The sequence below is a fragment of the Dreissena polymorpha genome, chromosome 4 (genome assembly GCF_020536995.1).
Source record: "Dreissena polymorpha isolate Duluth1 chromosome 4, UMN_Dpol_1.0, whole genome shotgun sequence".
Classification (NCBI taxonomy): Eukaryota; Metazoa; Mollusca; class Bivalvia; order Myida; family Dreissenidae; genus Dreissena; species Dreissena polymorpha.
This window is the reverse complement of record NC_068358.1, coordinates 111,220,529-111,229,100: the sequence shown is the minus strand read 5'-3', so window position 1 is coordinate 111,229,100 and position 8,572 is coordinate 111,220,529. Positions and strand designations below refer to the sequence as shown.

The window sequence follows — 8,572 nt, the reverse complement described above, 5'->3', positions numbered from 1 at the left end:
CCAATCTCACGTTGACAGTACGCTTTATCATCCGTTTGAGGATGTGACATTATATAAACATTTATTACAGTATTTTTTTACAGTATTTTTTTCCCGCTGGGTCTGACAATATTTTTATGTCACGATAGCCTATGGGAGTTTAGCAATATGAATAAAAGTGATGTATACTAATATACAATATACTGATTATAACATAAATGATCTAATCGTTGACAATTGTTCACAAAGTTTGGCAATTTGGTAGGTCAGTCATTGCTTGAAATTGCATTACTTTGAATAAGAAACTGAAAGGTTTATTATAATTGAATATTCATATTAAGTGAACAGAACAAAGTGTGTCTCTATTTTAAAAATTTACAGAACACAAAATAATGACATATCCTGCTTTTTTCATGCGAGTGTTATGGTCATTGATAACAATAGCACGAAGCTTTAAAAACATGGATCAGTGAATTAACATGTCAATTAACAAACAGGGCAGCTTAGTGAAGCCGTAACAATTGTGCTTTATTTCTTACTTTTGGAAGAAACATACAAACCTAATGAAGTAAAGAATGACATGTGTTGCACGTGTTTAGACAGTTATATGACACATCGTCTTAATCAGGCAGATATCAATCTAGTGGTTTGATAAAAATTGATAATGTGCGTGGATCATGTTCTTCTCTCTGTTCATAGGTCTTAAATTTGACTTTCTAAGGGACAATAAATGCGTCTAAATACGTATCTAAGTGGTTAAGGGTTAATAATATATGCTCTCGGATCATATAAATGATAAACTTAGAGGCACACAAAACTATCGTTCTTATAACTAAAAATACTCAAACTGTTGAAAAGGTTTTAAAGCAAATTAATGAATCAATAATGGTATGAACTTTTTTAGATGATATATTCTCAAGAATTAAAAACAGATGGTCCAACAATTGCATTATTGATTTTATATGAAAAAAGAAACCGACGGTTAATTGTTCAAATACAAATTAAGAATCTTGACTAAGCAACACACTATGTATACAACCATTATGTTATAGTGTAATAAAATAAGTATTTTAAATAAACATGCCACCGCTACTAATGGTCGATTTCCATAAAAATAAAGCATGACAGTTGCGTCTAAAGGAATGGTATATGTATTTAGAAACACATTTCAGATTTTTTTAATGAAATAATTTCGACAAAAGATAACTTTGTTTCCTTTTTTGCTTATTTTTATTTTGCTTTTGAAGCATTTTTTTTATGTTAACCTTTGAATATAGTGTCAGTATCAGTGATTGATTTGCTATTATGGCATTTTTAAGTGCGCAAATAACAAACTTAATTCTCATTTAAATATGTTTTGCGATTTTAAGGTAAAATACAACATTCATTTATTTGTTTCAATATTACATATATAATCCGAGTTTATTAATATTAAGGCGTCAATCAAAGTAAAACGCAAAGTTAAAATGAATTTAACAATAAATAATTCTTTGCAATAGAAATGATAAGTATAATTTAAATTACTTACTGAAGAACGAAAGCGACTTTCGCAACGGCGTTTCATTGTTCGAATCCCAAATAACATGTCCTAGTGCAAAACATATGCACAAGGCAAACACTGTCGCAATTTGAACGCACTCCATTAGTACTTTCGAATAGGCGCTTGAATTGTCTGGCACTTAGGACGAGACTGAAAATCGACACTGTTTCATTTACTGATATAGAAAGTTCTATGAACGCGTGTAAAAACGTAGTAATATAGGAAGGAGATATTTAAAGTTGTTTGCGAACGAAATATTGCCAGAAGCAATAATTTGTGGTTAATGTAAATATTAAAACTGAACGAACCAATAGAAATCATAAACGTGTAAAATTGCTAACTTCAAACGTAGTGATAGAAGGAAGGAGGTATTTAAAGTTGTTTGCGAACGAAATATTGCCAGAAGCAATAATTTGTGGTTTATGTAAATATGATAATTAAACGACCCAACAGAAATCATAAACGTGTAAAATTGCTAACTTCAAAAACACCTATGTAAACAGTCACCCACATATGTCATGTACACATGTTGACTGAATCAAACGTGGTTTTGAGGCACGCTTTCGCTGGCGAATGCTATCGTTTGAGCGGCTTATGCCGTTGCGGTGGTCTCTTGTCAAATTACACTGCATAGTTTCATTGAGAATGTATTTGAATAAATGCTTAATTGCAGTATGAGCGTCTAAGTTTAATGCAATCACAAGTATGGTAATTAATATGTACAACAATGATGTGATCTAATGGTGTATGCTATTAAGCTTGAGTATGCTGTACACAGTTATGTGAGCAAATGCTTAATACAATTATTTATAATGATGCTGAATAAAACAATACCTGAACATGCTAAAATCAAGTATTTGATTTAATGATTTATACCACTAATAGTACGTAAAAACTGTTTTTTAGAAACCTTGTGATATAATGCTTTGTAAAAATATGTGAGGCAATCCTTCAAACAATTATATTATTTTGTTGTTTTATTCAGTTCCATAAGCGATTGCTTTATCAAATCATGGGATGGAATGCTTTATACACTTATGTGATAAATTGCTTTATAGCTTTATACAGTCATGAGAGGGAATGCTGATTAAAATTATTCGCATTAATGCATTAATAAAAGTATGATAACAAATGTTATATGCAAGATGTGAGTGAATGCCATGTGTGTTTAAATACGCCTCTATATAATTATGTGAAACAATCATTTGCATAAGTATTTGAGACAAAACTTCTAATTAGTTTCTTAAACAAAAAATTCTCTAAACAAGTAGGTGATAAAGCACAATACACGTTTGCCAATTAACTTTGATACAAGTATGCTAGCTAATTATCAATATATGTATGTGAGTTAATGCTTAATCCATTACATATATATCTTTCTGTGTAAGCATCACATGTACACATTTACTGGTCATGGTTCGAGCCATGGTTGCATATTTATGACAATTATAGATGTGTAGTTAACTTCGAACAACTCAAAAGCTTTATTCGCATCATCATTAAAATTAGTATGTTCTTTGGCAATAATGGAGATTTAACAATTTGATTTTAAAATATTAACTATGAATGACATATTGCGTAAATAACGTTCTATCAACAGTAACCAGTGTCTAGTAATAGTTCTTGTTGTTGTTATTGTTTCCAATACCACCTCCGATACCAGCGCCACCGAACAAAACGTTGATTATGATGATAAAGACAAACACTGCAAGAAAAAATAAACTCTTAAACTTTGTATAAACGACGGTTTACTTTTAAAGGGATCTTTTCACGGTTTGGTAAATTGACAAAATTGAGAAAAGTTGTTTCAGATTCGCAAATTTTCGGTTTAGTTATGCTATTTGTGAGGAAACAGTATTACTGAACATTTGCCACGGTCTAATATAGCCATTATATGCATCTTTTGACGATTTAAAAACCTTTAAATTATAAAGCGTTGCAACGCGAAACGATTGAATAATTTAGTGAGTTCTGTTGTCGTCGTCTAAATTTGTGAAACTACGAAGATTGCGTATATAAAGTATAAAATACGCATGTTATGTATGCTTGGCAGTATAGCTCAGTTGACTTATGCGTTTTTTACTTCAGGATTCCGGGGGTCACTGATTCGAGTCCTGCTGCGGGCTGCTTTTTTATTTATTTTTAATTTTATTTTTGATTTTTTACTGGAGCTTTAAAAATTTAATGTTTACATTTATCAGTATAAAGCATTTAATGACAAACTTCAAAACATGCCAAAATCTGTGAAAAGGCCCCTTTAAGAATACATGATGAAAACAAGCCGTTTTTCATAAATGAATTTTTCAAAGTATTAATCTTATTTAAATGGCGCTTTGGAATTGTTATAAGCTTTGTATGATGCAAAACTAGAATAAAAGTTCATGAATATGAGACACACAGCTTTGTAACTGCAACTTTGTTGAACCCACCTAATGTGTGATCATAAAAGAAAAACGAAACCAAAGAGACATTATATATCTGTAGAGACGCAGCAACAAGCAACAAGTCTTTACAACATTGCAAAATAAAGAAAATAAATCAATCTCAGAAAATAAGGATACCGAAGATGCCCCCGAATCCGCCATCACCGCCGCCTCCCATGCTGCCTCCTACACTTCCGTATCCATAGTTACCATATCCAACAGTACCACCATAGGCCGGATATCCCCCGTACAATGCCGTGGAGGATACCATGGCAATCACGCTCAACACGCACAGCGCTCCCAGCACGAATATGTTCATGTTTGTATTTTATCGATCGTCTATGGAACAATTTAGGACTCCAATTTGGATTTATAATTTGTCTAATTAGCGAAAGAGGACGAGGAATCAGATAACATTGCCATTCTTTTTTAAATTCGTTTCAAACAAACTTCAAAATGAATTCTCTGGTTTTGAAACACGATACACAAAAACAAAATTACATTGCCTTTAGCAAAACACATGATTAAAGTAAAATGGGGTTTTCGCACTCATTAATACATGCATTCGTCATTATACACTTATTTCATGGATGTGTGGTGAACAGTCAAAGCTGTTTTCCAAGGTATCAGGGATGACTTTGGCACTGTTTCCCGAGGCCGATAGGCCGAAGGCAACAGTTCCAAATGTCAGCCCTGATACCGAGGGACAACAGTTTTGACTGTTCATTAAGCATCCATGAAATAAGTGTTTTATTACCTGATCAAATTTCCAACATAGAAATAACAGCAAACTAAATTTTTATTTACACACAACAGTAATCGATAAAATAAATAATTTTGATTGTTTGACTGTAAAATGACGTCATTTTTACGACGAAATGACGTCATTATTCCAGCTGGCAACAGTATACACTTATTTCATGGATGCGCGGTGAACAGTCAAAACTGTTTCCCAAGGTATCAGGGATGACTTTGAGGGCAACAGTTCCAAATGTCAGCCCTGATACCGAGGGACAACAGTTTTGACTGTTCACCAAGCATCCATGAAATAAGTGTTTTATTACCTGATCAAATTTCCAACATAAAAATAACAGCAAACTAAATTTTTATTTACACACAACAGTAATCGATAAAATAAATAATTTTGACTGTTTAACTGTAAAATGACGTCATTTTTTCGACGAAATGACGTCATTATTCCAGCGGGCAACAGTTCAAACTGTTGACCGGTCAACAGTTCGATATTTACCGGTAACAGTTTAAAACACTGCAAATTTATTTTTCTACGAGGAAATAGCAAAAAATAATAAGTTATCATTTATATAAGACATCAGGTAATAATTCAAACTGTTGACCGGTCAACAGTTCGATATTCACCGGTAACAGTTTAAAACATTGCAAATTTCTTTTTCGACGAGGAAATAGCAATATATAATAAATTATCATTTATATAAGGCATCAGGTAATAACAAGGATTGGCTGGGTGAATGTTGTTATTTCCACAATATTTGCCACAACTTCCGATCGCATGATGTTGTTGTTTTTTTCAATAATTAAGACACGTGACGCTAATGGACAGAACAACATTTGTGGGGATGGTGTTTCCGGTGCTTTATTGGTTTTTGTTCAATCAATTACTCACAACATGCCCTAAGGTATACATATTTGGTTAGACGTTTACGCATTTATGTATATCTTCATTCGTAAAAATAATGTTTCAAAACATACATTAAATATGTGTATGTCAGAAGCATGTATAGTTCCGGTTTGAATTCAATGACACACGCAATTCTTGAAAAGGCATGATTACACCAAACAAAATGCTTTCTACAAAAAAATAAATCATACACTATTTGAATCTTTGAAACTAATTAAATGTACAATTCAGTCTCAATTTAAAACTTCAATATGAACATTTCAAAATGCACAGACAAATCGAGTTAAAAGAATCACAATAAAGTATTTCTATAAAAATAAATAATGAAATAAAATTTGGAAATATCACAACGAATATGTTCATATTTGTCATATAAAAACTAGAAGTGTTTCCATATAACTCAGATGTCCATTGTGTAGGATGTTGACACAATAATGAGTGTTGGGTAACAGACAATAACAACAGTGAAAATGTTAACGAATGTAAATAGATGGGAGTGTATTTTTTGTAACGGTTATTACACATCATGCGTATTTTCAAATTGGCATTGACTTTTCAGCAAGCGTCAGCAAAAGTTGGGGAACGCGACGCGTCGTTTTGATATGATGGTCCTTTTTACCAATTTCGTTCGAACACGTATCACGAGCATATGATAAAGCCATGGTCGCGGCACGATACAAAATATGTTAAAACTTCAAAAGTCAACTGTGTATCGTTGTATGCGACACGTCCTCATGATGTGATGACAGTTTGTGACATGAAATGAAACGCCGTTTCATACCTCATGCATCCATATCGAACAAGGGTTATACCACATTCTCCCATCTCGAACAAGGGTGATACCACATGCTCCCATCTCAAACAAGGGTTATACCTCATGCTTCCATCTCGAACAAGGGTTAAACCACATGCTCCCACCTCGAACAAGGGTTATACCACATGCTTCCATCTCGAACAAAGGTCACAACCCATGCTCCCATCTCGAGCAAGTGTCACACCACATTCTCCCATCTCGAACAAGGGTGATACCACATGCTTTCATCTCGAACAAGGGTCATACCTCATGCTTCCATCTCGAACAAGGGTAATACCACATGCCGCCATCTCGAACAAGGGTTGTACCACATGCCCCCATCTCGAACAAACGTAACAACGCATGCTCCCATCTCGTGCAAGTGTCACACCATATTCTCCCTTCTCGAACAAGAATCATACCACATGCTCCTATCTCGAACAAGGGTCATATCTCATGCTTCAATCTCGAACATACCACATGTTCCCATCTCAAACAAGGAACATACAGCATGCTCCCATCTCGAACATGGGTCATTCCGCATGCCCCCATCTCAAACAAGTGCCATACCACATTCTCCCATCTCGAACATTGGCCATACCACAAGCTCAAATCTCGATCAGGGGTTATACCACATGCTCAAATCTCCAACAAGGGTTATACCACATGCTGAAATCTCAAACATGGGTTACATCACATGCTCACATCTCGAACAAGGATCATACCACATGTTCCCATCTCGAAGAAAGTTTAAACCACATGATGCCATCTCGAAAATGGGCTATACCACATGCTCTCATCTCGAACAAGGGTTTTACCACATGCTCCCCTCTCGAAAAAGGGTTATATCAAATGCTCAAATCTCGAACAAGGGTTAAACCACATGCTCCCATCTCGAACAAATGTTATTCCACATGCTTCCATCTCGAACAAAGGTCACAACGCATGCTCCCATCTCGAGCAAGTGTCACACCACATAATCCCATCCCGTACAAGGGTGATACCACATGCTTTCATCTCGAACAAGGGTCATATCACATTCTCCCATCTCGGACAAGAGTTATACCACATTTTCCCATCTCGGACAATGGTCATTGTTCTGGAACGACTGTTCCATTTATTTCTGTTTTCGATTCATCCCCGAGCCGTGTCGGTTTTTGTATCGATGCTTTAATAATAGTATAATGTAACCTAGTATTGAACCGGAAACGTCTGGTCGGGCATCCCGCACTTTTATTTTCTTGTAATTTCATGGCTTTCTTTAGTCCACACAGTGTAAGGATATTGTGTTTATATTGTTAATTTAGTCATATTGGTAATAATGTTCATTTTGCATAAGTTCAGAGTTTCTTCTTGAATATTTCATAGTAAAATTTACCATTTTCAAGATTCGTACTCAAACCTATTCGTACTTGTGTTAGGTTTATATGTTCTTTAAACAACTGGTACACGTTAAAATAGATATTGTATTGTAATATCACTAGTCATAAAAGTATTTTAATAAGTCTACGTCATTCTAAACCTGTTTTCTGTGTATTTTCAGTCTTTTACCAACTTTTTGGTCGTAACGTCTACTACGATTAAAACGGTTAACTGGCAAGGCGTTGTTCTTTGAATTTGTATGATTCCACCAATTCCTGAACTATGGCCCATCACAGTAAAAGAACTAGTATAAGAACTATACAACCGCCATAAAATATGACCACAAGAACTAGTTCAAGTATCAAAAAGTTAACACAACCAGCGATGGAAATTTACGAAGAAAATGTTCAAAAGTTCAAAAACACTGTTAATCCACTTTTTGATGAAATTGAATCTATTACTCTAATTGATATACCGAAGGGTGATGTTAAACGTCTTAAAGCAGTGGAACGGGACTTTCTAACTAAGAAGAAAGTATTAGAGGCAATTACTAGTGATTTTTCAAATTATTTGTCAAGAACATGTACAGTAGAAAGTAACATTGAGAACATTTCACTCAAGAAGAAAATTTCTTCTATAGAATTTAATGTACAAGAATTCTTGTGTAAACTTAATGAATCCATACAAAAAATTGAGGATAATGAAACAGAAGTGTCTTCAGTTGCATCTGGTAGTTCTCGGATATCAGCTCATTCATCCGTAATATCAGTCAAGCTGCAGGCTGAAGCAGAGGCGGCTAAGACGAAAGCGCTATTCGC

The 8,572-nt window shown here is 34.4% G+C and overlaps 1 long non-coding RNA gene across 1 annotated transcript; it reads left to right on the top strand.

Annotated features, from left to right (window-relative positions):
* Positions 1–7,492: 7,492 nt before the first annotated feature.
* On the top strand, positions 7,493–7,992 carry LOC127879367 (uncharacterized). The gene is made up of 2 exons (XR_008049034.1): positions 7,493–7,667; positions 7,936–7,992. It is a non-coding gene; the product is annotated as an uncharacterized LOC127879367 (long non-coding RNA).
* The last annotated feature ends 580 nt before the right edge of the window (positions 7,993–8,572 follow it).